Genomic DNA, 16,161 nt, shown 5'->3' on the forward strand with positions numbered 1-16,161 from the left:
AGCCTCAAATATCATAACAGGACTCGTAATTTTTTTTTTTAAGTAATTATTATTTTTGCCTCTGGAATGAATCCCTATTTGCTGAGTGAGAAGTGAGGAGGCTTCACACTCTGTGTTTGCCGTTTTACCGCCTACCTGCTTGAATCACACCCCTTGATCCTGCACCAGTTACAGTCTGTGTGGGTTTCAAGGGCGAAGTGCAGCACTCACACAACACTGTGCTGAGTTCAGTAATCCTGCCCAGGAATATATGTTTTTCTTACACATACAGGGAAGCAATCTTTTAAAAAATAAACTAATGTGTTTCCCACTCCTCCTCCCTCTTGAAGTACATGTATCCTTTACCACCACTCCTCTTTGGTAAACAAGATTCTTAAAAAAAAAAAGACAAACAGATCTACAACAGCAGACTTCTCTATATTTTGGGTTTGGTTTTTTTTATGGAGTTCATCCCAGTCCAGCTAGTCTACCTGCAGAGTTGTGGACTAGAGTGAGGAACCAGCCATCCATGGCTAAACAGGCAGTGCAGCACTGAAATACTTATAAAAATGCCCCCTTCATTTTCTAACAGTGCTCTGTAGTACTTTCATATTCAAATATTAGAATTGTTTATAGAGATTTACAGGAGGAAAGTCAGATCTTCACACATTTACTCCTCAACGTAAATTTATTTGGTCATAAATGTACCAGTATTAACAAATGCAAAATGCAGAGAGAGGGTGTTTCTTAAACACAAAACCTTGGTTTCAACACTAGAACTTAAAATTCAGAGGAAGTTTTAAGAAGATAAAAGCCACTACAGTGTGAATCCTATGTAAAAAGTAAAAGGGAGAGCCACACTGCTGAAGTTCTGCAGTATCCACACTATACTGTAAAGCAATTCCAAGATTTCACAGCTCTCCAGGCTCTTTCACAGTCAAAGTTTGTTGGGTTTCTTCTTTTTTTTTCCCTTTTTTAAAAAGAGTGATTTTTCAGCAGGTTATTTTTAAACACATTATTCCCACAGCTAATACAAGCAACTTCAAACAGTTCTCCCCAAAACAAGGTCCAGGAACAACAAAAGACAGACAACAGAGCTCAGGCGCCTGAACATGTATCGTCTAGTAACATTCTCAATTTCCATGTTGTCTTCTTTTCCATTTCGTTTTAATTGCTGGAATGCACTGGCATGCAGGGGCAGCTGAGGGGTTAGACCAAAACAAGGAGTGGCCTGTTCTAAACCAACCTCTTCTTCAGCTTTTCACACAAGCTCAGTAAGGCTGCCCCTGCAAAGCTCTGCTCCGGGCTAAGAAATGAGTGTATCTGGTGCTGACCACAGAAAACAACAACCGCTGAAATGAGACGGTCCTGCCTCCAGGTCTGAACTGTGGTCCAGTCACCACCTCAGATCACAGCCATTGATTTCCAACAAACAGAATTCCTAGGATAAAACGCAGGACTCAAGCATGACCTCCCAGCTTCCTTACATGTCTTTCTTTTTGTCCTAAGGCAGTTTGTTAATGCCTACAGATCTCCCCAGCCTTCCCATTCATTCAAAACATCTCATTGTTTGCCATGAGCATTTACCACCCATCCTTTTTTTTTTTTGAGGGGGGCACTGTAACACTCTGGCCCCGGGGCCGCAAGCTCACAGGCTCAGCCAGGAGTTTTACTTTAAAATATATATAATAGGGTTCTTTAATACCTCGAGATAGCTCAAGAGAATAAGCCACACTCTTGTTCCCAAGAGGCACTTTTACTGATAATTTAGGGGAAAAAATAAGGGAACTTGGCAAAAGTTCCAAAGGGCACCACACAATCCAGACAAAGCATTCCACCACAGAACCCACCCAGCACATATTGATCCACAACACCCAGCCAAAATCCAATCCCTCTGGCTTTACCCTACCCAGAACATCAAGAAGGGAGCAAATAAAGAGAAGCAGAGGCACAGGAAGAGAGAAGAAGGAGAAGGAGGGCAGACAGGTCACACAGCTCCCGCTGGCACCTGGTGGCAGAGCAGCTCTCAGTGTCCCGAGGCAGGGCCGGCACCGCGTGGGGAGCACATGCCTTCGCTTGGAGCCGCTCCGGTGCCCGCGGACACCCCCCAGGTCCCCCCTGTGACCCAGCGGCCGCTCCGGGGCTCCAGGGCAGGGCGGGGGGCGGTGTTCCCGCTGTCCCTGCCGGGCTGAGGCTGCTGAGGGGATCCAGGAGCTGGGAACGGGGGGGAGTTTTCCCGCTGCCTTTGAGCGGCAGCTGCTCTGGGGCTGCCCCGGGTGGGCTCCAGGGGCTGCCGTGAGGGACACGGCGGCACCGCAGCGCCGGCACGGCCCTCACAGGGTGGTTCCGAGGCAACACCTGGTGTCCAACACATACTAAAGTATAAACTTTACTAGTTAGTAACATTGCTTTTATTGTTGTTCTTTCCTTCTCAGGATAAAAAATCCGGTGTTCACACTTTCAATTTTGTAGCGGCAAAGGCGAAAGGCACAAATCTTCCTGAGGGATGGTTTCAGGGGAAGGGCACTGATCTTCCCCAGGGATGATTTTGGAAGGGGACATACTCATAATGCTGTCAGGGAATTTAGCAACCTGACTCATCAAAAGACACAATAAATGAAAATTTATTTTCATTTACACATATTATTCAGTATCCATCTAACAGCAACTTCGTGCTTTGTGACCTGTCAAGTGAACTTCATTTCATAACATGAGCACATGATGAAGAACCTTTCTCTAGAACTTTCCCTGTTTCCAATAGTAAACACTAACCATATAAAAAAAATTAAGTTGTCTAGCAATGTGAAAGATAATACAGTTTTATCTTTGGCTAAGCAGAAGCGTTAGAGGTGTTTACAATTTATTTAGTATAATGTCAAGCGTCCCATTTCCTGGAAGCCATCTCCTCCCCAGGCAGTAATAGAGAACAAATTGGACTTTGATGAAAGCAATGGTTTGTGTTAATAGTTGTCGAGATCTTTTCTGAATTGCTATAGCATATGATCTATGTATACAATGTATCTTGACTTAACCAGCAGTGACTTTTATTAAGTTTAATTACTTCACTCTGTGGCTTTCAGTGGAAGTCAGTGTTAAAACAAAGGTTACCTCATGGGATAATAAATTGTAGTAATAAAACAAATAAACAAACATGTAGCACTTGCAAAACATCTCAAGTATTTTCTGATTTACTTAAGCCCAAATTCTCTATTTACAATTTTGTAAAATCTGACACCTTGTATCATTACAGCAATGAACCCTAAAGAAAAGGGGCTTGTCAGATTTATTAAAACAAGAGAGTCTTCAATGTGCTCTTTGGGCAGTTAATACCATACATAGTTTCTGCTGTTGTTTAATCTTCAGCTGACATATGACACATCTTTTAAGTCAATGAGTAGTGTTTCTCCCTTTGAGGTGTGCCTGTATGAAGTATTTGTGTCAATTATTTGAATTAAAATCATGGGCAATTTTGACCTTTAGAACTCCAGTTTCTCCTTTTCATCTTCATTCTGGAGCTTTGTGCTCTAATAGATCTTGAGCAGAAGTGATTTCTGTACTTTAATGTCATAGGAAGACATAAATAAATGTTTGAAATTAAAATCCTAAGAATTTAGGTGGGTGCACAGATAAACACCAAATAATCTTAAGTGAGCATCACTCCTAGTATGAACACAAGAGTTCAGGGATCCACGGACATACAACAACTGCAAGATTCTAAGACCAAATTATTAACTACAAGTATCATGAAAAAGGGAAAACAAACTTCCAAACTAGATTAGTATCAGCAGCCTTTCATTTTTAAGAGCAAGGGAAAGTTTTGGAAAGAATACAAACTAGTACCTCTAACAAAAATAAAACAACCTAGAAATATCAGCTGCTCCACAACCACATCCTGAGGACACAGTTGTCTGTTTCCAAACACTGACACAGACTCAGACCTTGTATTAATAAAATGTAATGAAAGGTCAAGTTCATATTTTTGTAATAACTTCTAAATCCCTGTGTGTTTGAAATAATCCCTCCTATGGTCAGGTACTTCAGTTCAAACCAAACTTTAATAAACTTTGGACACAACTTCATACAAGTTCAAAATACACAGATATTTTAAAAACTAATAAGCTGTGAAGAACATAGATGTTACTTTAAAATCTAAAATTAGGAAAGTGACATTATATTTTTCTGGTTTTCTAGATGATTTCTGAGAAAACAAGTGTGACCCACGTTGCTGGCTTAAAATTTCAGACAAAGCTAAGGTGATCTTTGGCAATTGTTTCAGTGGTCTAAAATACATTCATGTCATAAAGCTGTGTTCACTGTTTGAGAGCTGGCAGTGAGTTAAAAGTAGGTATCTGTTGAAAGTTTAAACTAATTACGAATTTCTTGGTACCATGGATAAAGCCTACAAACCACAGTTACCACGAAAATACAGAGGAGGGGGAGTTTATACCTTTTAGGCAAGATTGTCACTATGCAATTTAACCCATAGCACTGGTCAGAAAATTTTTGTATCTATCTCAGAAGTCATAATGCTGCTCAGATTCCATCTCAGCACCCACCTTACACCCTAGAGATAGCAGGGTTTGCATTCCCTTCTTTAAACTGGAGAAGATAACATGGAATGAAAAGCAAGAAACATAGACATGGTATCTGCACTGGATCGGTACATTTCTTCCTTCCTTCCTTCCTTCCTCACACCCGACAGCCTGTCTCTGTTTTCATCACTCTTTAATTCCCCTGAATCAAGTCTCAAAGGTAGGGGAATGCAGGCAGGGCATTATCAGCCGATTGGAATGGAAATTATCCACCACCCTTCTGATCAGCCAGCCCCAGAGGCTGCAGTAAACCCAAACCCTGAGCAGGAGAGATTTCTAGGTGCAGCCTTTCTTCCTTCCCCAGTTCTGTGACAGACCCGAGCACAGCAGCAGAGCAGCTGTGAGCTGCCCTAGAGATGTGTGGCTGGGGCAAACTGCTCCCATTGGAGCTTTTAGTTGCCTTGGTTCCATTTTATTTTTTTCTCCCAAGATTTCAGGTTCACATCTCAGAAAAAAAACCATAAAGAAACATAATATACTAATTGTCTTTAATGAACACTCTGATATCTCCCAGTCAGTATCAGGAAAAGAAAGCACATGGTGCTCATGGTGTGCACTCCAGCACTCCTGTACAGAACACACATCTGTGAATCTGAACAACATTTAATAGATGGGGGGAAATAATAATAATAATAATAAGGACTGTATGGCTCCCCTTGTCTATTTTCCTCATCCCAGACACTCTGCCTGTTGAATGCAAAAACAACACTCATCACCAATTTTTCAGGAAAAACACCTCCCCTTTGGGGTAGATAGGAGTCAAGGGAGCTGGGTTACAGCTGGTGGTGAGCCAGACTGCTCTGGAGTCCTGGATGGACACTTCCACGTTCCCCATTTTCCTTTTCTTCCCTCTAAAGAATGAGGCTACCAAGACTTGTCTTAATTACAGACCTAGTGATGCTAAGTACACCTTAAATCACCAATAACATCCGGTATTAACTCTTTAACAAACTGGGCATTTTGCTGAAGATGAGATTGCCCCAGTTCCAAACACAATGTATCATAACTAGGCAAGGCTAAAAATAAAATGCTGCCTATAACTTGGAAATCCAGAGGCTCTCTTTCCAGCAGGACAAAATGGACAGCCATGTTTGAGATATACCAGGTTATCTCTAATTTCATAGAGATGAAAGAGGACAAGCAACTGGTTCTGAACTTTTGGTTATTATTATTACTTCATTATGGTAGGTAGGTGGCAGAGTAAGCATTTCTTGTCAATTTGTTTCAGCCACATTTCTTTTTAAATGGTTGTTGTGTCACTGCCCAGAAGCTTTAAAAGCAATGGGGATAGAATAAAAATAAGAAATAGAAAAACAATGCAGGTAATGGGACCAAGGATAAAGAATATCACCAATCCTTTAGCTGGTAAGTTCATAGTTAACCACAAAGAGGAGATGGGAATGCATAAAACATGGCATCACAGTCTCTTTCACTAATCCCTGCCTCAGAGAAGCCATGCAATCTGCATATTCATTTCTACTAATCAAATATTAAAACAACTCTCTTGACATTGTGCAATGTTTCCTGTCACAGCAGTTGTTATCGAATTGGCAGCTGTTGTCTCTGTGGGGTAAAAGGAGACTGCGTGAGACTTCTGAGGAAGTTTATCTGATAAAACAGCTCAGAGTGCTAATATAGTCATTACTGAGGTATTCAGTTGTTTACATAATTTGAGAACAACGCCCCTAAAATGTCATTCTGAATATTAATTTATCACTTGTTTGAGAAATGGGGTAAAACTAGGCATGCCAGCTACTAAAGAGAGGGGTGGGAGAGTGCTCCAAGCCAGCAGCCTCTTCTAATCTTCATCCTGGATGCATGTTGGCTTGTTCAACTATTCATAATATATACATATGAAAATTTCTGGAAGAAAGGCATCTCGTTTTTTTTTATTATTGCTCCAAGTGCATGATTTGACACAGTATTCCAAAAGGGATAAAAATAAAAGTGTTGGTATGTAACCTATTTGTCCAGCACGGAGACAAAAAGGAGAGCCAGTCTGCCAGTCAGGAGTGCTGGTATGGCACGCTGGCATACACAGCCCATTTGGAACACTTCTTTGACATCTCATAATAAACAGCAGGATTTACAGCATGCTCAGAGGTTCAATTTATCCAGATTTTTCTGGGCCAACTGGAGACACCAGAGTCAGGGGAGTCACTTTCTCCAAATTCCTAATATTAAGATGCATTTCAGCATTGAGCAGCAGGAAACAAGAGGGGGAGCTGATACCTCTTCAAGCCTCCTCTTCCTCATCACTGTTCTTTATTGTCACCTGCTGCTGGGACCTCCACTTCTGCTGAGGTGGGAAGGGACACACATAGCAGAGCAGAGGACAGCTTTGTCCTCAGATTGAGGCAGGAAACATGCTCACATAGGCAGGAAGATAAGCAGCTTTCTCTTCTCTCCCTGGAAAGGTGGGAATACGCACATCATGCTGGAATAGGACAGTCATGATTCTGGACAACCATTAAGGGAGAAAGAAATTAAACAGGTGTGTTAGGGAGAGCACAAGAGTTGAAAAGAGGAGGAAGGATCTAACAGGATAAAATACAAGGAGCAATGATGGGTTATGTCTGACACTGGTGTGGGCTCTGACAGAATGACAAAGTGACCCAGCAGATCAATACAGCCAGACTGAAAAGGGAAGATGGCCACATTTTCACCATGCTGGAAAAGGACAACAAGTAGTTTGGAATAGCTGAAATGGAAATGGTTTGGGAAAGCGCAGACAAGGCTATTTTTAGAGTTTATTCCAAGTATGAAGTTGGCTTTCTGCAATATGGCTGGAAAGGAGGGAACAAGGTGGAATATACACTAAGAAAGACCAACAAAACAAAATTCTGACATCTAATTGGGGGGGGGGGGGGGGAAGAGAGAGAAGTGGCAAGAACAGTGGCAGCATTCCAGGCAATAGCAGCAGGGTCATTTATTGTGGCAGCTCAGGAGTGGGGATGGCAGGGCTCCCGGAGACAAGGAGTTCCACATTTCCCCATGCTGCAAACAGACCAAGAGATGAATGGGGGAAAGTCTGGAAAGATGAAAGAAATTATCCTAGACAAAAGGGTGGAGGCCAAAGAAAGAGCAGTCTGTTTGGAATCCACCAGATGCAATGAAAATCAGCAGATGCAACTAGTTAAATCCTAAAAATTGATAAAGGGACCCTAGCAGAGACAGAAAGAAAATGTTTTGCCATTTGCACTGGCTGGATGCACTGGAGAGTTCTTAAGTGGTGCTTAACTAATGCTGCCACTATTCACTCTGGCCTCATACAACTCAGTAACAAGTGGCACACACACTCATAAAGTACACTGCCCATCAAAATAAAGAGAAGTGTCACTGCACAGCAGACCCTGTAGAAAGAGAAGGTTACATTTTTACATGTCTAAAAACAGCTCTGCTTCATGTATCACCATTAAGCATTTCCAGCATAATAGTTACCATTGTGAGGAATAAGAGCTTGAGCCCAGCAGGCTTCTCCCATAAGAAAACTGCTCGGCTAGTTCAGACTGCTTTTTTTTCTGTCACATACCTATTAAATGCTTCAGACTGTTTAATGTGATAAAAATGTCTAGACTGGTTTTTGACTGAAAGCTTAAAGAAGAGTGTTCTTTGCCCTTGGCTAGCAAACCCCTTTGCTCCTTTTTGGGTAAGCACATGCCATCCTCCTGCAGCCCACACGTTCTGCATACATTCAATAAATGCATTTCAGGTACCTCCACAAATCGTGAGATTTGAGAGACAACCCCCCCTCCCCAGGGAAATCTGAGGCATATACACACAGTATATATGTACAATACAGTATAGTGCTGCTTTGCCAGGAAAAATCTGGAGGTTTTAATCAAAGTACAGGCATTGTTGAGAAAAAGAAGGTGACAGAGCACCTCTCACAGCCCGGTGAACAAGAGAAGCAGAAAAATAACCAAAAATGTCCTGCTGAGGTTGATAAAGAGCAAGACATTTTGCTGAAGCAGGGAGCAAAGGTAGAGTTTAGGCAAGAAACCCCAGTGAGCACATTAGAAAAAGCGTTACCACGTGGGAATCAGTGCATCCAATGCTTTGTGGTTGCTCTCAGTCTCCAGCAGCTGTTTATTTTTGTATAACAAAACTTCTAACGTAATTACAATCATTCTAAACTTAGATGCAAGTACACAATTTATACTAAAAATATCACTGGCAGTGAAATTACCCAGCTCAACTGGCACACACCCTCCAGCCCTTTCTTTTTAGGGTCTATAAATCTGCATCTGTGGAGTGGGTCGTGGTCAAGGAACAGGTGCATCTGATTCTTGTCAGCATGTGTGACTTGCATGTTGGAAACTAAGCTGCATACCATGGAAAAAGCTTGAGAAGAAACACTATCCCTGGACACCACTCGTTGTAGCTGACTCCCATAGGAAATAAAACTTGCCAAAAGAATTAATGGACAACGTGATGTGACAGAAACATCACTCTGGCACAGTCACAACTGGATTGTCAAATCACGTATCAAAGTCCCACTTCCCATCTTCCTGTACCCAATTTGTTCCCAGAGAAGTCCTAACATCCTGAGGATGATTTTTTGTTTAAAATGGTTTTAATCCCCATCCAAGACTAATTAACTCCTGTTCTCTGTGATCGGACCATAAAGTGCACTGCCAGTCAAAGGAGTCGAAAAAGAAGCAACTGACCATACTCTGCAGGAAAACAACTTTTCCTCATTAAAAAAAACTGTGGGCAAAAGGATTTGTACAGTTAAGGTACAGACCCACCACCAAGCATCTCTGTTTCCATTCCCCTTAAGATACCATTTTTGCTGAGCAAGTCAGAATATTCCCTCTCTTAAAAGCAAGAATGTGGTTTTTCAGCATCACCAGGGAAGGTGATTTTATTGGTTGTGGAGCACCTGAACACTATACAGCTCCACTATACAGCTGCACTATACAGTGGAAAACAGACTGAGCAAGGTGCCAATGTCTAAAATGAATCTTCTGTGAAATAACTACCTGTACAAGTTGAAAGTTTGCATCAGGAAGGTTGCACACTGTGGGGTGTTTTGCTTGTTTTCTCAAATATTAATATTTAGAAGGGTTTAGATCAATAAATCTTCCCCTTTGTCAGCACACTCTCCTGCAGTCTTTATGTCTGTTCAGTCCCCATCCATGTCAGAAGGTGCTTTGCATAATCATGGAATTGCTGATTTAAATCCCTTTTCTGCTCTGTATATGCCTGTGTTCTTTGGGCATCTGAGTGAAATGGCACATGGAGGGAAAAGGGAATAGGCCCAGCTGGTGTTTCTCTGGAAAGTCCCATTCCATCCCAAGTAACACCAAGAGTGGTCTGCAAATTTTTTATGCTGAGCAGCTGGCAGAGGCCTCCTGAAAGCAAGGCAACCAGGCTGTGCTTACTGAGATACCAGGCTGTTGGCAAGGTTTTTTGGATGGGAGATAAAAGCAGCACAGGGAATAGAGAGGCTACTGCTCTCCCTGAAACAGAAGTGGCTGGCACAAAAACACAAAGAACAGATTTTATAGTTACAGCTTTCCCTTCCAAAGTTGTGTTTCTGCTGTTTTCTCCAAAATCTCAATAAGGGGCTGGTTAAGGGTTAATCAATAACACTGCTCACTGCTGGAAATAAAAGACTTGCCCAAATCGTTCTAACAGGAACGTAGCCTATGTACCCCTGTGTGGTTGCGAGCTATGCTGGCGAGGGTTCATGCCTTCGGTAGGGTCGCCCATGCCAGACAGGTCAAAACCATAGGACCAGATAAACTACATCCCTGGGCAGGATGAGCTCATTAGCCTTCTGGCAGTCATCCTAGGAGAAGGACAACTCTCATCCCAAACCCGGGCAGATGGAGCTCGCTTAGCCCTGGAAGGCCATCCATCTCAGAGAAGGTCACTCTAATCAAACCTACGTCCTGAGGACCTCGCTGCCACCGTCCAAGCTTGCTCGGCCCTGGCAGATGAACCTCAGGATTAAAGGGTGGGTTCAGTTCCGCGCATACTGCATCTCACCTAAAAAATCCATTGCGCAGGCTTGAAGGCTTTACCCACATGCAAAAAGTCCTGTAGCGACGGGCGAGGGTCGAAACGGTAGGTGAAAGATGCACTGGGAGCCGCAGACTCAACCCTGCATACAGGCGGTTCAGGATATTGGTCATTTGAGACTGACGGAGATGAGAGTCTCTTGGGGCAGCACCCTGAACGACCAAGCAGCCTTTTCAAGGACAGCACTGCTTGCTCCACTCGGAGAGGGGCCTAGAAAAGGTGGCCTAAACAAAGCTCATCTCCACCTTCACCCGGTTGGTTAACCGCAGACCGACGGGCATCTTCTTCCAATGCGGTCGCACAAAGAGCAAAAGTCAAAGGCATGCACCTGCCTCCAAAGGTGTACTCAAATTAACTCTAGCATGTTGGAACATCAGAACCATGCTCAATTCTGCCAATAGTGGTCGTCCTGAGCGACGTTCTGCCCTAATTGCCCATGAACTGGGTCGTCTCAACATCGACATTGCTGCTCTCAGTGAAGTTCGCCTTCACGAGGAAGGCAGCCTCAGAGAACATGGTGCCGGTTACACACTCTTCTGGTCAGGTAAGCCCAGAACCGAAAAACATCTCTCAGGTGTCGGCTTCATGATCAAAAACTCCATTGTCCCTAAACTCGAAAATCTGCCGACAGGTCACTCTGACCGCATTATCTCCCTACGCCTTCCACTAAACAACAAGCAACACGTTGTCATCTTCAGTATATATGCCCCAACTCTCCAAGCTGACCCTGCTGAAAAAGATAAATTTTACACTGACCTGCACTGTCTTACCCAAAAGGTGCCCGCAGATGATAAGATCATTATCCTTGGTGATTTCAACGCCAGAGTAGGTAAGAATTTTGAAGCCTGGAAAGGAGTATTAGGCAAGCATGGTGTTGGAAACTGCAACGATAATGGTCGACTTCTGCTAGAATTCTGTGCGGAGCAACAGTTCACCATCACCAATACTATCTTTCAGCAGAAAAATAGTCTGAAGACAACCTGGATGCACCCCAGGTCTAAGCATTGGCACCTCATTGATTATGTCTTGGTGCGACAGAGAGATGTCCGCGATGTCCTCCATACCCGCGTGATGCCCAGCGCAGAATGTCAAACAGACCATCGGCTTGTGCGCTGTAAACTCAACCTTTATCTCAAATTCAAACCCAAGAGGGGCAGTATCCCAAGGAGAAGACTCCAAGTTAACGATCTCCAATCAGCCACAGTAAGAGAAAGATTCCAGGCAAACCTTCAAACTAAGCTTGATAACCATTCCACAGATTCTGCAGTTTCCTCTCCCGAAACAATTTGGCAGCATATTAAAAGTAGCATCCTGCAATCCTCTGAAGAATCCTTAGGGTTCTCCCTCAAGAAGAACAAGGACTGGTTTGATGAAAATAATCAAGAAATCCAGGAATTGTTGAGGAAGAAGAGAACCGCCCACCAAGCACACCTTGCACTGCCTTCCTGTCACGCTAGAAAAACAGCCTTTCGTCTTGCTTGCAGCAAGCTCCAACAGAAACTCCGTGACATCCAGAACAAATGGTGGTCCGATCTAGCTGCAAAAACTCAACTATGTGCAGATACAGGGGATCACAAAGGATTCTATGAGGCCCTGAAAACAGCATACGGGCCTACATACCAAGTCCAAAGCCCACTACTCAGTGCAGATGGTCAAACGCTTCTGACAGATCAAACCTCCATTCTGAATAGATGGTCTGAACACTTTCAGACTCTTTTCAGTACCAACCGTGTAGTACAAGACTCAGCAATTCAGTCCATCACACAACAACCAGTGAAATACGAATTGGATACTGCCCCCACTCTAGGAGAAACCCTCAAGGCCATACAGCAGGTGAAAATCGGCAAGGCAGCTGGGGTTGATGGAATTCCACCTGAAGTCTGGAAACATGGGGGCCTTGCACTCCATGCTAAATTTCATGAGCTTGTGGTGCGCTGTTGGGAACTAGGCGAACTACCTTCAGACCTTCGTGATGCAGTCATCATCACCTTGTATAAGAAGAAAGGTACTAAATCAGACTGTTCAAATTACCGTGGTATTACTCTGCTCTCCATTGCTGGCAAAATCTTGGCAAGAATACTCCTGAACAGACTAATACCCGCTATAGCAGAAGAAATTCTACCTGAAAGTCAGTGTGGCTTCAGAGCCAACAGGAGCACCACAGACATGATATTTGTTCTCAGACAACTGCAAGAGAAGTGTAGGGAACAGAACAAAGGTCTCTATGTAACCTTCGTCGACCTCACCAAGGCTTTCGATACTGTGAGCAGAAAAGGTCTTTGGCAGATTTTGGAACGTTTAGGTTGTCCCCCCAAGTTCCTTAAAATGATCATCTCACTTCATGAGGATCAGCACGGCCAAGTCAGATATGGCAACACACTTTCTGAGCCCTTTCTAATAAAGAATGGTGTGAAACAAGGCTGCGTTCTCGCTCCTACCCTATTCACAGTCTTTTTCAGTATGATGCTTCAAAGGGCCTCGGCAGACCTCGATGATCAGGACGGTATCTACATTCGATATCGTACTGATGGAAGCCTATTCAACCTAAGGCGACTGAAGGCCCATACTAAGACCCTAAACCATCTTGTCCGGGAGCTGCTCTATGCTGATGACGCCGCCCTTGTTGCCCACACAGAAGCAGCTCTGCAGCGTTTAACATCCTGCTTTGCAGAGGCTGCTGAGCTCTTTGGGCTGGAAGTCAGCTTAAAGAAGACAGAAGTTCTCCATCAGCCTGCACCTCAGGAAGTCCCCCACCGTCCCCACATCACCATCGGCCAGTCAGAACTCAATTCAGTCCAACAGTTTAATTACCTAGGCAGCCTCATCTCCTCAGATGGTAAGATTGATGGGGAGATAGACAATAGGTTAGCGAAGGCATACAGTGCTTTTGGAAAACTCCATAAACGAGTTTGGCGTAATAAACACTTGAAGAAAAGCACCAAGATCAGTGTTTACAGAGCCATAGTGCTGTCTACTCTTTTATATGGTTCCGAATCATGGGTCATCTACCGCCACCACCTGCGTCTCCTAGAACGCTTCCATCAACGCTGCCTCCGTACAATCCTTAACATCCATTGGTCAGACTATGTGACCAATACATCTGTTCTCGAACAGGCAGCAATCACAAGTATTGAGGCCATGCTCCTGAGAACGCAACTGCGTTGGGCAGGGCACATCTCTAGGATGAAGGACCACCGCCTCCCTAAGATCCTGCTCTATGGTGAACTTGCCACTGGCTGCCGCAAGAGAGGAGCTCCAAAGAAAAGATACAAGGACTCCCTGAAGCAACAACTCAGCCTCGGGCATATTGATCACCATAACTGGTCCACTCTGGCCTCTAATCGGGAGGCCTGGAGACAGACCATTTATAACGCTGCTGATGCTTTTGAGAAGGCACGCAGGATCACTCTTGAGGAGAAAAGACAACGCAGAAAGAATCGAACCTTGCAGAATATACCATCTAAGGAGTCTTTCTGCTGTGTCTTTTGCAACCGGACTTGCCTTTCTCGTATTGGCCTTTTTAGCCACCAACGCGCTTGCATGAAAAATGGGTAGAGCCCTTCCCAAATCTTCGTTCGCGAAGCCTAGCCATGATGCTCACTGCTGTATGCAAACTACCATGCATGAAGATTTGTGTGTAAGAAAGTGTGAACTGACTGAGCCCACCTCAGAGTGTTCTTGATTAACCTACATTAGGGGCACAGATACCTATTAACTTTGTAAATAGGCAGAGCAGTGGACACCACTGTCCCCAGGTTAATTGTTACCAGTGTGTGCTGGAGGCAATCACTTATCAGAGGTAACCAGAGTAACCCAACTGCAGAAAACCCAGGAAAACGCAACACAGCTGCTCAGTCAGAAGTGCCAGCAAAAAACGAGCCCCTTTGGAGCAATCAGAGATGTTAAATGAGCCAGTCCAACTCTCCCTCATGGAAGAGAGTGGTCCTAAACCCTTGCTTCTGCTTCCTTTTCGATGATCCCCTTCCTGCTGGCCTGAGTGATCCCAGCTCAACCAGTTCACCTCTGTGCAGTGGTGGAAAGCTCTTAGTTTTTGCTAGTTTTGTGCACTATGCTCCGGTCACACAGGAGTGAAGTCGTGACCAGCACAAAGGACAGACTGGCAGCATGTGGCTGAGAGGAGCAAAAGCACCAACTCTTTGGTGGCAGCAAACTGTGTCTCACACACAGCACTGGGAAAGACCGTTGTGATTTTGAGAACTGGCTGACTTGGAGTATACTTTCAGCTTTGATTCTCTGCAGTTCATTTTGTCAGGGCTGTTGGTCTAATCTACCAATTCTCAAGCAAGTTTGCTGCTTCTTTAAATTTTACAACAGACTACAAGCTTTGCATTATGACCGGGTTGCAAAGCCATTTAGGAACGTGCTTATTGTAATGTTAAAAAGCAAACTCACAGCCAACAGCTGCCACAGCTGGCAAGTTGAAACATTTTCAAGAACTTATTTATTTATGTGATAAATTAATAAATTGAACATAAAGAAACAGATAGCAGAACTATTGAGCAGGAAAAAGATGGACAAAATTTATACTCAGTTTGTTTTTGAAGCTGTGGTTGAAGAACCACCTGATCTTAAAGTTCAGGATAGCAATACTTGAAAATCAGGTTGAACACAAGATCATGCAGGTGCTGGATGTGATAAGCAGAGAAACTGCACTTTCTGTCGGAAATCCAAATTCACACACAAGATAAGAAGGAATAAGTTACTCAGGCAAACCCATCACTGTGGCAGAACTATCAGATCTGGGAAACAAAGGCCGCTCTTTTCAAGCCTGTGTAATGGACAGCACTCTGTTACAATTAGAGAAATCAAACTTCCTTTTGCTTTCAGACTGAGTCCTGACAGGCACAAGATAATGTCAGCTCTATCCAAACCTGCCTTTCTTAGTTGTGCCTTTGTTTTGGAGCAGAAGTATGAAGTCAGGATATAAACCAGGTTGATACACCAGGATAAAAACTACCAAAAGACTCAAAAGTAACAAAAAGAACACAATTATAAATAAGATCTCCAGCCATGCTACCTGAACTGTGGTCTTGGGCATGTGCCACAAACTGAACCTGAGGAACACGAAGTCTCATCAGCAATACCACACTGCAGAGAAAAGCCACCCACTCTGCAATCACTCCTGCAGCTCAAATTCAGGCAGGGCCCCACAGACCTGCTCTAAAGATGACAGGCCATAAGACCAGTTTACTCGATGTTGTTTACAAAAATATTCTTGAAAAACATGTCCTTATGTCTTTAAAATTTCAGTCAACGTTAAACAAGAAAACAAACAAAAAAAAGTATGAAAATTAAGGTTGTTTTGTTGTTGTTGTTGTTTAGTGGCTTGTTTGTTGTTTTTGTTTGCTTGGGGTTTTTTAATGGATATTAGGAGATATCCCTGTTTTCCTGTATCGAAAGCACAGAGAATTCTTGGAGGATGTGACACCTAAATCTACCATTCTGTTCACACACAAAAATCTTCTGGCACGAATTAAGTCATTTTTCCAACTGGAACAAGGTGGTCCCTCAGTGACAAACTGGTCAAAGATCAGGTATC

The 16,161-nt window shown here is 43.5% G+C and overlaps 1 protein-coding gene across 7 annotated transcripts in view; it reads right to left on the bottom strand.

The window, feature by feature from the left end:
- PLCB4 (phospholipase C beta 4) overlaps positions 1-16,161 on the bottom strand; it is a 194,718-nt gene that overhangs the window by 89,328 nt on the left and 89,229 nt on the right. Inside the window, exon 1 of one of the 7 annotated variants that reach the window (XM_027693330.1) lies at positions 1,988-2,011. The exons of the other annotated variants lie outside the window; for them this stretch is intronic. The gene's annotated coding sequence lies outside the window, so the exon portion shown is untranslated. Of the gene's footprint in view, positions 1-1,987; positions 2,012-16,161 lie in introns of those variants that run through there. 7 annotated transcript variants of the gene reach the window in all.

Source organism: Neopelma chrysocephalum, unplaced genomic scaffold, assembly GCF_003984885.1.
Source record: "Neopelma chrysocephalum unplaced genomic scaffold, ASM398488v2 Primary Assembly neopelma1_91, whole genome shotgun sequence".
NCBI classification, from domain to species: domain Eukaryota; kingdom Metazoa; phylum Chordata; class Aves; order Passeriformes; family Pipridae; genus Neopelma; species Neopelma chrysocephalum.